The sequence below is a fragment of the Leuciscus leuciscus genome, assembly GCF_965113295.1.
Source record: "Leuciscus leuciscus genome assembly, chromosome: 24".
Classification (NCBI taxonomy): Eukaryota; Metazoa; Chordata; class Actinopteri; order Cypriniformes; family Leuciscidae; genus Leuciscus; species Leuciscus leuciscus.
In genome coordinates this window covers 15,280,507-15,294,596 of record NC_138723.1, presented here as the reverse complement: position 1 = coordinate 15,294,596, position 14,090 = coordinate 15,280,507, and the positions used below count along the sequence as shown (strand labels likewise).

Sequence of the window (14,090 nt, the reverse complement as noted above, 5' to 3'; positions counted from 1 at the left end):
TTACAGGTCAACTGTCCCATTAAATGTAAAACTCACTAAAGCACATTTGTTCAGAGATCTTAAAGGGTTAGTTCACCCAAAAATGAAAATTCTGTCAGTAATTACTCACCCTCATGTCGTTCCAAACCCGTAAGACTTTCGTTCATCTTCGGAACACAAATGAAGATATTTTTAATAAAATCCGAGCAATTTCTGTCCCTCCACTGACAGCTACGCAACTGCCACTTTGACGCTTCTAAAAGTTCATAAAGAGATCATAAAACGAATCCATATGAATTTTGTGGTTTTTTAGTGGTTTAGTCAAAATTTGAAGAGACATGATCGCTTTATATGATGAACAGAATGAGTTTGGCTTTTATTTACATAATAAACATTCATCAACTCACACATCAGATGTGGTAACCGAAGCTAAAGCATGTTCGCTTGACGTGCGAGAACCAATGAGGTTCACTGATCAATGTTTATGTGAATAAAAGCCTAAATTAAATATTCATCATATAAAGCGATCGAGTCTCTTCAGAAAACTTGGACTAAACAGCTCAAATCATATGGATTAGTTTTACGCTCTCTTTATGAAATTTTTGAAGTGTAAAAGGGGTAGTTGCGTAGCTGTCAATGGAGAATACAGAAAGCTCTCAGATTTCATCAAAAGATCTTCATTTGTGTTCCAAAGATGAACGAAAGTCTTATGGGTTTGGAATGACATGAGGGTAATTAATGGCACAAATAAAATTTCTGGATGAACTAACCCTTTAAAGTTACTCATTCAACTCAATTCCTTTACAACTAATACAACAGCTGTATTTATGCCAATCTTTCGGTCTCCGTTTCTCTTTCTCTTCTCACTTTTATCATTTCATCTTCATTTGCAGGTGCTGCTAATGAATTGGGCCAATAGGGACGACAGGTGACCATGGGGCCCGAAGGAGGGTAACGTAATGCATGCATGTGTTCTTTGGCAGATAACAAACTGAAGAAATCTCTCTTGTACAAAGAGAGTTATCTGTGATACTGCTCGTGGGGAGGTTGTCTGAGAAAGTTCACTGCAGACACAAACACACCGAGGCGGTGTCTTTTATTAGATCTGTGCTGAGCTGTAATGGCAGAGATCTTGATCGCTGGCTATAATAACCATACTTCCTGTATAAAAGTATTCAATAGAGACCAGCATGCTATTATATTACACACACACACACGCACACACACACACACACGCACACACACACACACACACACACACACACACACACACACACACACACACACACACACACACACACACACACACACACACACACACACACACACACACACACACACACACACACACACACACACACACAATTGCATTATGTACAGAAGGATCTTCTCTGCAGCTTACTTCACAATTCAATTTGAGTTGTAGAGGCTTGCATGGGAGTTATTGCAAAACATTCACAGGCAGTCACATTACAGCACAAAGAAAAGGAAAAGAAACCGCATGAAGTACAACGACAGAGAAAGTGAGCTGGATGGGGCCGGTATTTAAGTGGCTCGGAGAGAAGAGATGAGTGTTTCTCGCCTGAGACACACAAGCGTTCTTACCTTGCAGGTCAGAGGAAGAGAAGGACACTGCTTCCTGCTTGCCCAGTGCTGGAGCGTAATGTCCCTTTAAATGTTTAACCTTTACCTATAAATGCACCGGATGACACTTCTGACAAAATGTGCACACGCTCTGTCTCAAGCACACACACACACACACACACACACACACACACACACAAAAAGAGTTAAACGACTTACTCACGAAATGCTAGTGACAGACAGGAAGTGAGCTTCTATTGTCAAAAAACCGAGTGTGTCTGATCCATTCCGTCTCCTCTCTCAACACACACTCTCTCGCTTTCTCTTACATTTGCACCCTCCTCTCCTGCCTTCTCCTTCAGTAGACAAAGAGAGGAAAGGAATGGTACGAGAAAGCAGAAAGAGAGAGAGAGAAATAGAGGGCGAGACAGTGAAAGAGGTAGAGAGAGTGGTGCTGAGAGAAAATAGCCCAACCCCCTTCTACCAGCCAGTCTGCATTCATTTCTTTTCCTTTTTTTTGCTTCTCCCTCTACGACCCCTCCCCCACCCTCCATCGCCTCTCTCTCCTTCACTCCATCCTCATTTCCTCTCTCTCTCTCTCTCTCTCTCTCTCTCTCTCTCTACAGCTAAAGAGTACAGTATGTGTTTCCAAGGCAACCGATCATAAACTCTGCTCATTGCACACCAGTTTAACATTACAGGAGACATTCTGAGTGCAAAACAACGATCTCACCTGAGAAAAAAAAACACATGCAAACATGGAGAGCACGGGAGTTCCTGAAGGGGAGATTATGTTGAGACGTTTGCATGGCTACTAATAAGATTCATCTGTTTGGTTTGCATTGCCCAGTTTATTTTGCTATTCGTTGAGTGACTTCAGATACTGTATGAGGATTGGCATGTTGTTAGATGACTTACCTGCTCTAGCATGTACCACACGCAAACTCCAGCAGAGTAAATAATAAATCTCTGTCCAATCGGAAGGAATCACTGTAGACTGACGGCTAACAAAGGATTATTAACACTGAACCTAACATGTGTTCTGCTTGAAATAATACACTGTCATTTTGTATTTCCAAAAACCTATAAAAGTCTGATCTAAAATTCTGTTATCTGTTGTCTTTTTAAAATCATATTTCCCATGTTACAAAAAACAGCGTTCTTCCACCTAAGAAACATAGTTACGGAGCATGTTACCTGTTTCAGATGCAAACTACAATTATATCTGAGGAAATAGTACCAAATACACATGATCAACTTTGGCCTAAAATGCTTTGAACAGCAGCTACGCACATTCTTCTCCTTTTGCTTCCCTGTTTCTGCCTTGAGAGGCCCATCTTGGAGCTACATATTGGCCAGCTCAAGTTTGGATCCAGCCTTTGCAATGTTTTCAGGTGATGACGACAATTGCAAAGATATCAGATGGTGGCAACTTCAGGAACGACAGGCAAAACTTTCAAAAATGATCCAAATATTGTAATATCACCCTTATATTGTAATCATTATGAATTGTAATTGCTGTCTTACACTTTCATTGTGTTAGCTTAACCCAATACACGAAGTTAAAGGGGTACTTAAAAAAACTTCAAACTTTCAATAAAACTTGTCTATGCAGTAGAAAGGCGAGTATTTTTTGGAAAAAGGTGCTACTTGCTAGAAAAAATTGAAAAAAGGCTTGTTATCTTCCCTTTTGCCATATTGGTAAAAAAACTTCAACACCCATAATGCACTGGGTATGTTGCAGTCCAAGGCCCCTCCCACCAATCTGCTATGGCCACACACAGAGTCAAAGACTGCCTTGCTTTATTAGGAAATGCTTCCTAATAAAAACGTCTAGTCATAATGGTGTTGTATTGTTCCAGGGTGCAAGAATTCAAAGAGTAAACATTTAGCTAACATTAATTATTTCCGGTAAAGGATCCTGTGCGTTGTAGGCAGTGGCAAATATGAATCGTAAATATGAAGAGAACACCGCAATGGAAAATCGGAATAACCTGTGTGTTTGTAGTCAACATTTCAAACTGGATGACCACAAACACAATGAAATGGAGGTGAAAAGCTGAAAGAAACGGCCATTCTGTCCGTTCCGCCCAACCTTCCAAAACATGTCGTGTACAGGTAAAAACGAAAAGCTGCAGCGATAAGATACAATTTTGAGTGATAAACTACCCTTACAATAACTGTTTTGTTAATAACCCTCTGTCAATCGGACTGTTCCTGCGCAGGGATACAAAAATGCAGAAGTACAATCTGTAGTTTCCACGAAAGCCCTGGAGCTCTCAAAGGTCAATTGCTGGACTTTTGCTGATAAATAAACGTGAATTTCTCGGCCCACGTAACACGAAGAAAAAGTAAACATTGTTTATTTACATACTACTGGCATTGTAACAATACAAAGTGTGTTGAAAATCACTTTAAGTAACCACATAACATGTACATTATAGCTGTATATTACTGTCATATGGACCTTTGACACATTAATCTCTGACTCATAACTAATTGTAACAATGAAACAAGCATTTTCTGTAAAGTTGCTTTGAAACAATAAGTATTGTGAAGAGCGCTATACAAATAAACTTTGTTGCCTTAGCAACCAATATTTGAATTGAACTGAATTAAATTTGAAGTTTGAGATCAGATGTTTGATATAAGATTGTTAAAATCAGAGGTTTGAGATCAGAAGTCTGAAATCAGACTGTTACGGTCAGACAGGAGATAGATGTTTGAGATCAGACTGTTGAGGTTAGAAGAGCTCAGACTGCTGAAATTGAAATTTGCAGATCAGGTCTGTTAAAAGCAGAAGTTTCAGATAGTAAATTTGTGTTCAGGCTGGTGAGATCAGACTACTGTCTAATCTGGGAGTTACTTGGCAGCTTGACAGTAAACCATTCCTGCCTCAGCAAGTACCTCTTGTCTTTGTCAGAAGTCCTGAAGCAGATACGACACAGGGTAGAACAACTGTACACAGCAAGCCGAAGAGCTCCAAAACGATGGTGGTCCAGAAATGACAGTTTCCTCAGAACCACAGATTCCCATATGAGGTCTTTAAGTGCTTGGATTGGCAAAACTTTAAGATGTTTCCAAAACCAAGTTTCCTTCACTCCCAAACCATAATAACCACCACCACTGCGACTCGCACAGCTGGACCACCGTGGTCCAAACCAGAACTAAGCATAATGTTTCAATCTACTGCAGAGCTGTAAAAGGTGTACAGTACGCATGAGAAGTTTAAAACAGGATGGTTTGTGTTTATGTTTTGAGAGTGTTATAATTACATATTTGCAATATTTCTGCTTATATTTAGCACTAGACTATGCACTTCAAGACTTCTTGTAGTAACAATCCTCCAAAGGCTTCAGGAGACGCTTCGTAACTATGTGAGGATAAACAAATCTGGTTGTGCTTTAACAGGCAAACATGGTCTCCAAAAACACAGCTGACTCAAGTATCCAAGTTGCCCTCACAAACAATTAATTCTGCAATTACACACTTCCTGTTTCTGTGTTTGAACGCTTTTCTAGGTTAATTTCAGTGTACAAGGTTACAAGACACAACTGATCTCATTTAACTGACATCACGGTTTCATTCATTACAGCTCTACCAAATGACTCGGGTTAAGCTTCTATTTTTGGAAGGATATTTCAGCAGCTCACAGTTGTCTGCCTGTGGTAAAGCTCTGGTGAATGTAGGTCAGTATGTGGAGATAACTATGGCACGTGAGCCATTAAGCCCCCTGCAGGACTGTGCATACAATAGCCTTCCAATGCTTTTTATCCTGGAAACGTTTACAGTAAACTGTGGATTGTTTCTAAGTAAACAGTAATTTCAAGAGCCATATTCCTTTATGTGTTGACATGCATGACAGGGGATGCCGTTTTGTAAAAACCACCAGTGCATTTTGGAAAAAAAAAAAATTTTCTTATATGATGAAAATTAGCATGCCATTTGGATTGTGATATCATGATGGCATTTATTTCATTGCACGGAACCAGAGAGCCAATGTAAGCGATACCAGTAACTACAGTTGCCGGCGATGATGTGAGGCAATGCATTTGTAATGCAACCACATACACATATACATGCACACACACTGCTGTCAGAATAATGAATGACTGCTTTAGTGCTGATCAATGTGTGTGTAATACAACCATTACCATACAATACATTTACCTATATGGAACTGCATGCACATACTAATTTGCACCAAACCCCCTCCCCCCCCCCCCAAAAAAAAACATGCATGTAGCCCTAACTATTATGAGATGTTTTGAATAATGGTCTTTTCTTTCAAATCTTCAGCTTACCTCCGCTTCTCTCCCCCTTTTCTCCTCCTTTTTATTTCAAAGCAATTCCAAACCTTTCTTCTCCCTTCCTCTCCTACTAGAGTCAATCCTGTTGCCTGTTCCCCACTTCTCTCCTCCCTCTTTCCCCTCTCCTTTCCTTTCCTCTCTCCGATTCTCAGATTTTCACAGCAGACTCATGCACGTGCACAGCCTGGGGGCGTGGCCACTGCTTGCTGTTCCTGCACTCAGCTGTCAATCATATCATCTCAGCCAATCAGAAGAGGGCAGTCTGTGTCAGTCAAGGGATACCAGCGAATATGAGCCCTGGAGGTGGGAAATTTGTGGAAAAAAAATCTGGGAGAGAGAGTGTGTCTGCCATGTATGTGTGTGTTTTGGAACAAGGCCAACACACTATGTGCTATTTTTAAACCCCACTGTAGGGTGGCAAAAGACTCCATTTTCTGAAAGACTCGGGTATATTTCCAAGCCTTGAAAATATCTATATACTCAATTAAATCTGTTTTTATTAAATAAATATGAAATCGTGGAATTCATCATGGGATAATTATGGTCTCTGATGGTATTTTGATGTAACGGTCTCTAGACGTAGAGGTGGATGGGCTCGCTACAGTTGCTATTGAGGTTTAAATAGACCAAAAGGCTGCACTGATACTTTACTTACAATTCTGAGCTCAACGTAATACTGATACATATAACATCACCAGGTTGTTGCTATGCGGTTGTAAAAGTGGTTGCTAGGGCAATGTTTGGGCGTTCTAGGAGATTGCATACCATCCCAAATCAAGAGAGCTCATCACAAGCCTCTGTGATATACTATTCCCATGCAACAATAAGGCTTTGGTTGCTTGTTCAATGTAAGTCTATTGCATTAGGTGATAGGAGATCATAGGCACTAATAGTTGATGAGTGAGAGGAGCAAAAGGCAGCAAGGGATAGGATATGAAAGAATATGAAATGCAAAGAATACGGCAGGACAGAACAGGATAAAATGAGAACAGCAATATGAATAAAAATAAGAAATGCAAGGGACTTGATAGGACAGGACAGGATTAAACAGGATAGGATAGGATAGAACAGGTATGATAGGAAAGGATGGGCCAGAACAGGGATAGGGGAGACAGGACAGAACATCAATTGGAATAAGAACAGGAAATGCAAATTATATGATATGATAGGACAGGATAGGAAAGAGTGTGAATAGGATAGGATAGGATAGGATAGGAAAGAGTGTGAATATGATAGGATAGGATAGGATAGGATAGGATAGGATAGGATAGGAAAGAGTGTGAATATGATAGGATAGGACTGGATATTAAAGGATAAGAAAGAATAGAATAGGACAGGATAGGATAGGATAGGATAGGATAGGAAAGAGCAGGAATATGGATAGGACAGGGCAGGGTGGAGAGGAAAGAATAGAATAGAATAGAATATGATAGGAGAGGAAATAATAGGAAACAATAGGAATATGAATGGGATAGGATATGATAGGATAGGATAGGAAAGGAATAGGATATGTTATAATTTATGACATGATATGATAAGGAATGAAAGAATAGGAATAGAATGGGATGGGATGGGACAGGATGGGATGATAGGATCCGAGAGGATAGGACAGAATTCTATCGAACAACAGGAGAGGTGAATAGATGATATATGAGAATAGATGCTGATAAAAATATATGATGGATGGATTGGATTGGACATAATAGTTATAGGTGTATATATATAGGATATATGATAGTTATAGGACTGGAGTAATAGGATAGTATGGGATGACATAGTAGAGGAGAGGATAAAAGATGATAGAAGAACAGAGCATTCCTGAAAATATTTGGTTACAGCTGGATAGACCCACAGCCTCTGACTGAGACTGAGGCAGTGAGGCAGAGGGAGAAAAGAGGAGGGGGTCTTGCCTACGTGACTTTCTGTGCATAGCACCCACGTACCCCATCTGCCCTGTCCTCATCCTTTTAAATAAGGAGAGAAGACAGTGTTCATGGTGAGTACAAACACTATTTGATGGACAGACAGAGACGGTTCATCACAGAAACACACAGACCATAAGATATACGACAGATTCCTGTCTGACTGCCCATAGCAACAGCTCCAGAGCTGCACAGTCTCCATTGGGCGAGGGAGCCGGCTGCATGATATACCAATGTCGGCACGCCAGCCAATCAGACGCTCTGTCTGGCTGAGCTGGATTCCGTGCTCACCATGGTTACAGAACTACACACTTGAGTCAGTCAAACATGGAATTCTGACATCCATGAACCATATGTGACCGCTGACTCCATGCAAAGAGAAAAACCAGAAAATGTCATAAATCAACACTGTTTATGTGTTCATGGTAGTGCAAGGACACACAGAAGACAGACTCATACTGGACAGTGGTGCATGAAATAGCTTATTGGAATTCCACTGATGCTACAGAGCCATAAAAGATTAATCTAGTTTTGAGTAGCAGTGTGGTATCTGTGGTTCTGAATTATTATTCCAACTAGATCTTAAGAAGCTTGCATGTGCAAAAGTTGACGTCACAAAATAGGGAGTTGCATTCTGAGCATGCTGCGTGTTTGCTATGGTATTCTGACTGATTTTTTAGGGTGTTATAGGTCCTTCTGCATGGTCTCAAGTCCTTTTGCAATGTATTTCTATGAGATTTTTAGCTTGCATTATTAAAAAACAAAATGAAAATCATAAGCCCAATCACTCCTTTCATTAGCATACTACACTATTTAAGGTCATGTCATTCATGTCTATAGCACAAAACCAACTTTATGTGTTATGGGTTTGTTGAGATCCCTAAAAACATCAAATTAAAGATATTTAATTTGGGTGGGACAATGCAAAAATAATCAATATTACAAAAATAATTTCAATTTCATGCACCTTTTTCTTTAATTATAAGAAATTTGTTACAATCTAACAATTTGTGTCAGGATAAATAAAAAATTAGATAACAACTAGATGAAAATCCATAACCTATGAGAACTAGCTCTCTGCTTGGGAGCAGCCTTGTCTGAACATGCTACACACATGAAATATGATGCTCAGTGTCATCATCTTTCAACCCTGATGAAGCCATGATGATTATTGGTCAGGAGAGAGTTTAAAGACCCACCTCTTCTCCATGATGATTGGCTCTCCGTGCTGTTCATCTCAGTTCAATCAGGAAGAAGCTCCTCACAAACTGGTACCAATGGCACATTTCTACTGGCTGCAGATGCATCGGCATCACTGACACCATTTTCCATCCCACTGCAGGGATGAAGGAAAAATCCCAGCTGCTTGACAGCTGTGCATATGATGATGATGATGATGATTATGATGAGAGAGTTGAATTACAATTAATTTAAATAAACACAAAACATAAAAAAAGCTTTCTTTTAAACATCAAATTCATTATCATCCAGTGTACATAGTACTTCATTTATCCCCCGTTATTCTATAAACTAGGAAGCAAAGATTCAACCAATGAGAATTTTCGTAATGTTTAGTTTCAGTAAAGGTGACCAGATGTCATGATGTCAGATTGCCTGAACCACAAAATAGTAGATAGATCTCAAAATAAATTTGAGATTTTTAATACAATAGAAAGGCAGTCTACATCAATCAGCAAATAATACATAAACACTATTAAAATGGGTGTAAATGAGTATGTTAAAAGGAGGTTACATATAAAACAACACATGCAAGCTTAGACATTTATATTCAAACAGTGCCATCTAGTGGTGTGTTTTAGAAATACAAAAGAGACGCACAAGTGACGAACATTAAAAAACAATCTTATGAGTGTGACTCTGGACTGGCTTACTCATTATAGTATCTTAAAAAAAATAACATAACTAACTAGTTCTCATAACCCATCTATATTTAAATATGTTCATCATCTTACCTGCGGAATGAATGGAAACCGATCTTCCCGGGTGTATGAGCTACTGGTGAAGTGTTGCGCAGTTTAAATTAATTCAAGAATGCCCCATAGAGTCTTCCTCCACCTGTAACGCCGCCATCTGTACATGTCCCCTCCATCAGAGCTTAATTACTGATGAGCCGAGACTAGAGGACTTGTTTCTCACAGCTGCGTTACTTTTACTAGGCTAAGGATGAGCGGTGGTTGAGTCACTAAGTGACGTCAGCGCAATTCATCCCACGCGCTGGAGTGTCACTTGGGCTCGTGATGGAGCTCGTGCAGCACTACATCACACGTTTTGTTTAAATACATTTTTTTATGTAGATTATTTTTAGTTTGCTAAAGCTAACACCACTGCAAGCGCAGTTTTGGTAGCTAATACATTTATAACAGACAAATACATACAACTTTCATTAGATAGTTGATATGTAATTGTTCTCTGGAATTTATTGTCTTTAAGTTTTGCCTGCCTTGTACATAAAAAAAGACAGACAAAGATTTGGATGAGATAGAAAGTCTGCTCGAATTTCGGGATATTTTATTGTCCTCTATATACTGGAAAAAGATAAGTTAGCAAAAAAACAGCCAGAATAGGCTGAAGTTCTAGTCAAGTAAACATAGATAAAGGTTTACATGAAATGAATAATGTTTTATATTGTTGTTGAGGTTGTTCAGTAATTCATTCCTGCACTTGTCCTAAAATAGCACATGAATTTGTGAATTATGCATACTTTGTGTTTGTGTTATCCCCACAGTGCAATCCAGTGTAGTGGCCAAAGGCTTAGATTTTAAACATAGATGCCTCATACGTAAGCATAGACAGTATATAAACGTACGTAAGCCGTCCGCCACATTGGATCGGTCTGCAGCCGTAGTTAGACGCATGTATGATTATCTATATCTGGAATAGACTTTAGCAGATGCTAAACTAACACAATACAACAAGATGAAGGCGTCAGCTAACATGGCAATAAAAAGTTACCATAGTTCAAAAACCTGTAATAATGAGTTAATACAAAGGCCCATTATAACACAAAACATCACATTCTCACCTGTGAGAGGTTATCCCATATCTTTGGGAATTTAAATCCTTGCGGTTTTACAACCAGAAGCTGCGTAATGTTGTGGCATCATTGATTCTTACAGCGAGTGTCGACACGCTGACCGTTCCAAGATGGCGGGTGCGCCGACGTGTCTAGAGCGGTCGAATATGGTATCCACGTACATAGTCGATTCTATGGCCAAAGGAAGCAGAAAAAGTGGGATGCAGACCACCCACTAGGTAACTATGGCAACAAGTCAACCTTACATTGGCGGGCAGACCAGTCAGCAGTGGAGGAAAGCTCACTCACTTGTAAGTGCGAAAGTTAACATATACAATCACTTGTGTGTACTGACATGACAAGTTCTGTTCTCGACATTTGCATTGTCCTAAAATCACTTTCCCTTATAGTTTATTGAATTGCATAAAAGTCCAGATTACCACTGGATTTAGATAAGTTATAGCATATGTCTTCCCATCATGCTGTATAGAAAACTGTTTTTTTTGGGGTGTAAAATAAAAATATAATAAAATATAATAACATTTGTTATGAAGGAAAATCATGGCAGCACGTAAAATGTAGTACACTGCTAATTATTGTTTTATATTAAATAAAAATTTGCCTTTTTGATACATACAGTGAATGTAATATAAATTAAAGAGATCCAAATTGTAAATAAGTTACAAGAATAAAATCTATGGTTTTTTTCACAATTTTTTAATAATAATATTCAGTGCAGCATTTATGGGTTCCACTTAGGCCACCAGAGCAAGGGCAGCTGGTTTTCTTCACTTGTTGAGATGTTGTTGTCATGGTAGTGCATGGCAAGAGAAGTACAAGCGTTTCAGGAAATGAGGAAGAACCTCTCCAAAAGACATGCAAGCTCTTGACCTTCAGAACCAATGAGAGCGATCACACACACACACACACACACACACACACACACACACACACACACACACACACACACACACACACACACACACACACACACACACACACACACACACACACACACACACACACACACACACACACACACACACACACACACACACACACACACACACACACACTTTAATTTGTTGACAAACATCTATAAAAAAATCTATAAACACCCAGAGAATTCCTAAATTAAATTTAAATAAACATACTAACATATCAATCACTAGGGGGAGCTACGACTCTATGCTGGTGAGAGTCTGTTGATCAATATCTTCCATTTAATTGCATTAAATTCCCGTTATACAAATAAAATTGCAGATTGAACAAGTTCAGTCTGACCCTGCTGCGGTTGCAAATTGCTTATTTATTTTTGGTTTATTTACTTCAAAATGTTCAAAAGAGCAAAATGCAGACTCATCAAAATATATATTTTAAGCTGATTAATGTACATTAAAAATATAACAGAAATGGGGGTAAATTGTTTGAAAGCATACTGAGAGGGCAACAGAACACTTCGTTTACGGCCCAGCTCTAAATCACCAATTACCGGCATCAACAGGAAATACATGATCATTATAGTTCACTTAAACCTAGTGTAATGTCATCCATCAATCAGATTTGAAGTCAGTTAAAAGCTGAAAATATGCAGACCAGTGAGGATACAGTTATATTACTGGACATCATCCATAGCCCTGCATTAATGTTTCATTATGGCTTTGTTACAAATTTATAACTGTGCATGATGTATTTTTAAATGCCTTTATTATAGATTATCTGAGCCACTGAATTATACAACAGCTATTTAAAGTCCTTATACTTTCTGAGTCGCATTTTGCATGTATACGCATTTAAAATTTACGGTCTTTCTCTTCCAGGAAAACTGAGGGAAAAATTGATGACTCATCCTGCACTACAAAGATTTTTATCCAATCAGATGCTCTATAATGAGAACGTCCTGCCCACTAATACCAATGACATTACCAACTAGCAATAAAAATAAAGTTTAAAAAAATCATGCTTTATGTCTGAAATGTGACTAAATCCTGATATACATTCTTCTCAAAATTCCTTTTTTTTTAGCAAGTATGTCACTTTAGAAAGTCTACTGTCGTCAAGCAAATTCAGCCCATATTGTGATGTTTCATATCATATCACAGTTATATAAAAGTGATAATATATTTATGGTGCTGCATAGATGCATAGTTTAGAATTTAACTTTTTAATTAATTTTTAATGAATTTCATTGTCACAATTTGTAATTAAAACCATAATATATTACCCTAATTAAAATCTCAGTAAACACACTTAGCCGCTATAAAAATAAACAAGGCTGTCAGAATGAATGGCTGAAAATCTGAGCCCGAGTCGCATGATAGAACATGAAAAAACAGAACACGCTCTATTTCTAAATGTTTGACAGGCGCACCATATGTTTGTTAATTATGAAGCCGTTATGAAAGCACATCAGCTTTGCTTTTTTTCTGCTGCTGGTCATATGGCTCGCATCAGCTTTCTGGACACAGCTGGCTGAGGTCAAACTCTCTCCTTGTTCCACAACATGCTGACAGAAAGTTTCTGAGCCTGAGATGTGAGCCAAACGAGACATCATACTGACATACGAGGGTCGTGGTTTGAGGGGAATATGTGGCAAGATGTGGCAATACTGTATCACTTGTTTCCAACAGTTTCTGCCGCAGTAATATTGGACAGTGATTGCTGGGTCCACACGTATCTGCACCCACAGAACTTAGGATTTGAGTGCCTGTCAGTTATAAAATGCTACACATTCCATGCTTCCCATGTGATTCTTACATATTTTAAATGAATTGAATACAGCTTTGATTTACCAATAAGAGTACCTACTCTCAGCTAAGATATTTTAACATGTTTAAATCCATTCCAAAGATTTTTCCACAAAATCTTTCCACATGATGGGTCAATGATATGAAAGTCCTTTCAGATCTATTAAGTTAACCCTAAAGCATGTATAATATTTGACACATGATCTTCTAAAGTTTCTAAATTATCAACATGATCAACACTTTGCTGAAAAACCTGTTGTACATAATCTTTATTTCTACATCTCTGAATCATATTGCTCTCCATTATATATTTTTCCTCCACAATCGAAACTACAGAGCTTTGCTCATAAAACTAAGCATTGAAATATCATCTTACTAAGACATATGAGCGACAACCGATATTTACTGTATATAATATTTATGTAATTAGTCTGCTGTACTGTTATAAAACAAAAAGTATTAAAAAATTAAAATACATCCCCATCTGCACCAAATTGCATATTTTTGCTCAGTT

General features: G+C 38.5%; 1 protein-coding gene across 6 annotated transcripts in view; it reads right to left on the bottom strand.

The window, feature by feature from the left end:
* kdm6bb (lysine (K)-specific demethylase 6B, b) overlaps positions 1-10,002 on the bottom strand; it is a 39,138-nt gene extending 29,136 nt beyond the window's left edge. For 2 of the 6 annotated variants that reach the window (XM_082158348.1, XM_082158353.1), the window contains exon 1: positions 1,783-2,016. The gene's annotated coding sequence lies outside the window, so the exon portion shown is untranslated. Of the gene's footprint in view, positions 1-1,584; positions 1,723-1,782; positions 2,017-5,867; positions 6,019-8,994; positions 9,169-9,768 lie in introns of those variants that run through there. The other 4 variants (XM_082158349.1, XM_082158350.1, XM_082158351.1 and 1 more) reach the window with 4 other exon arrangements.
* Between the last annotated feature and the right edge of the window lie 4,088 nt (positions 10,003-14,090).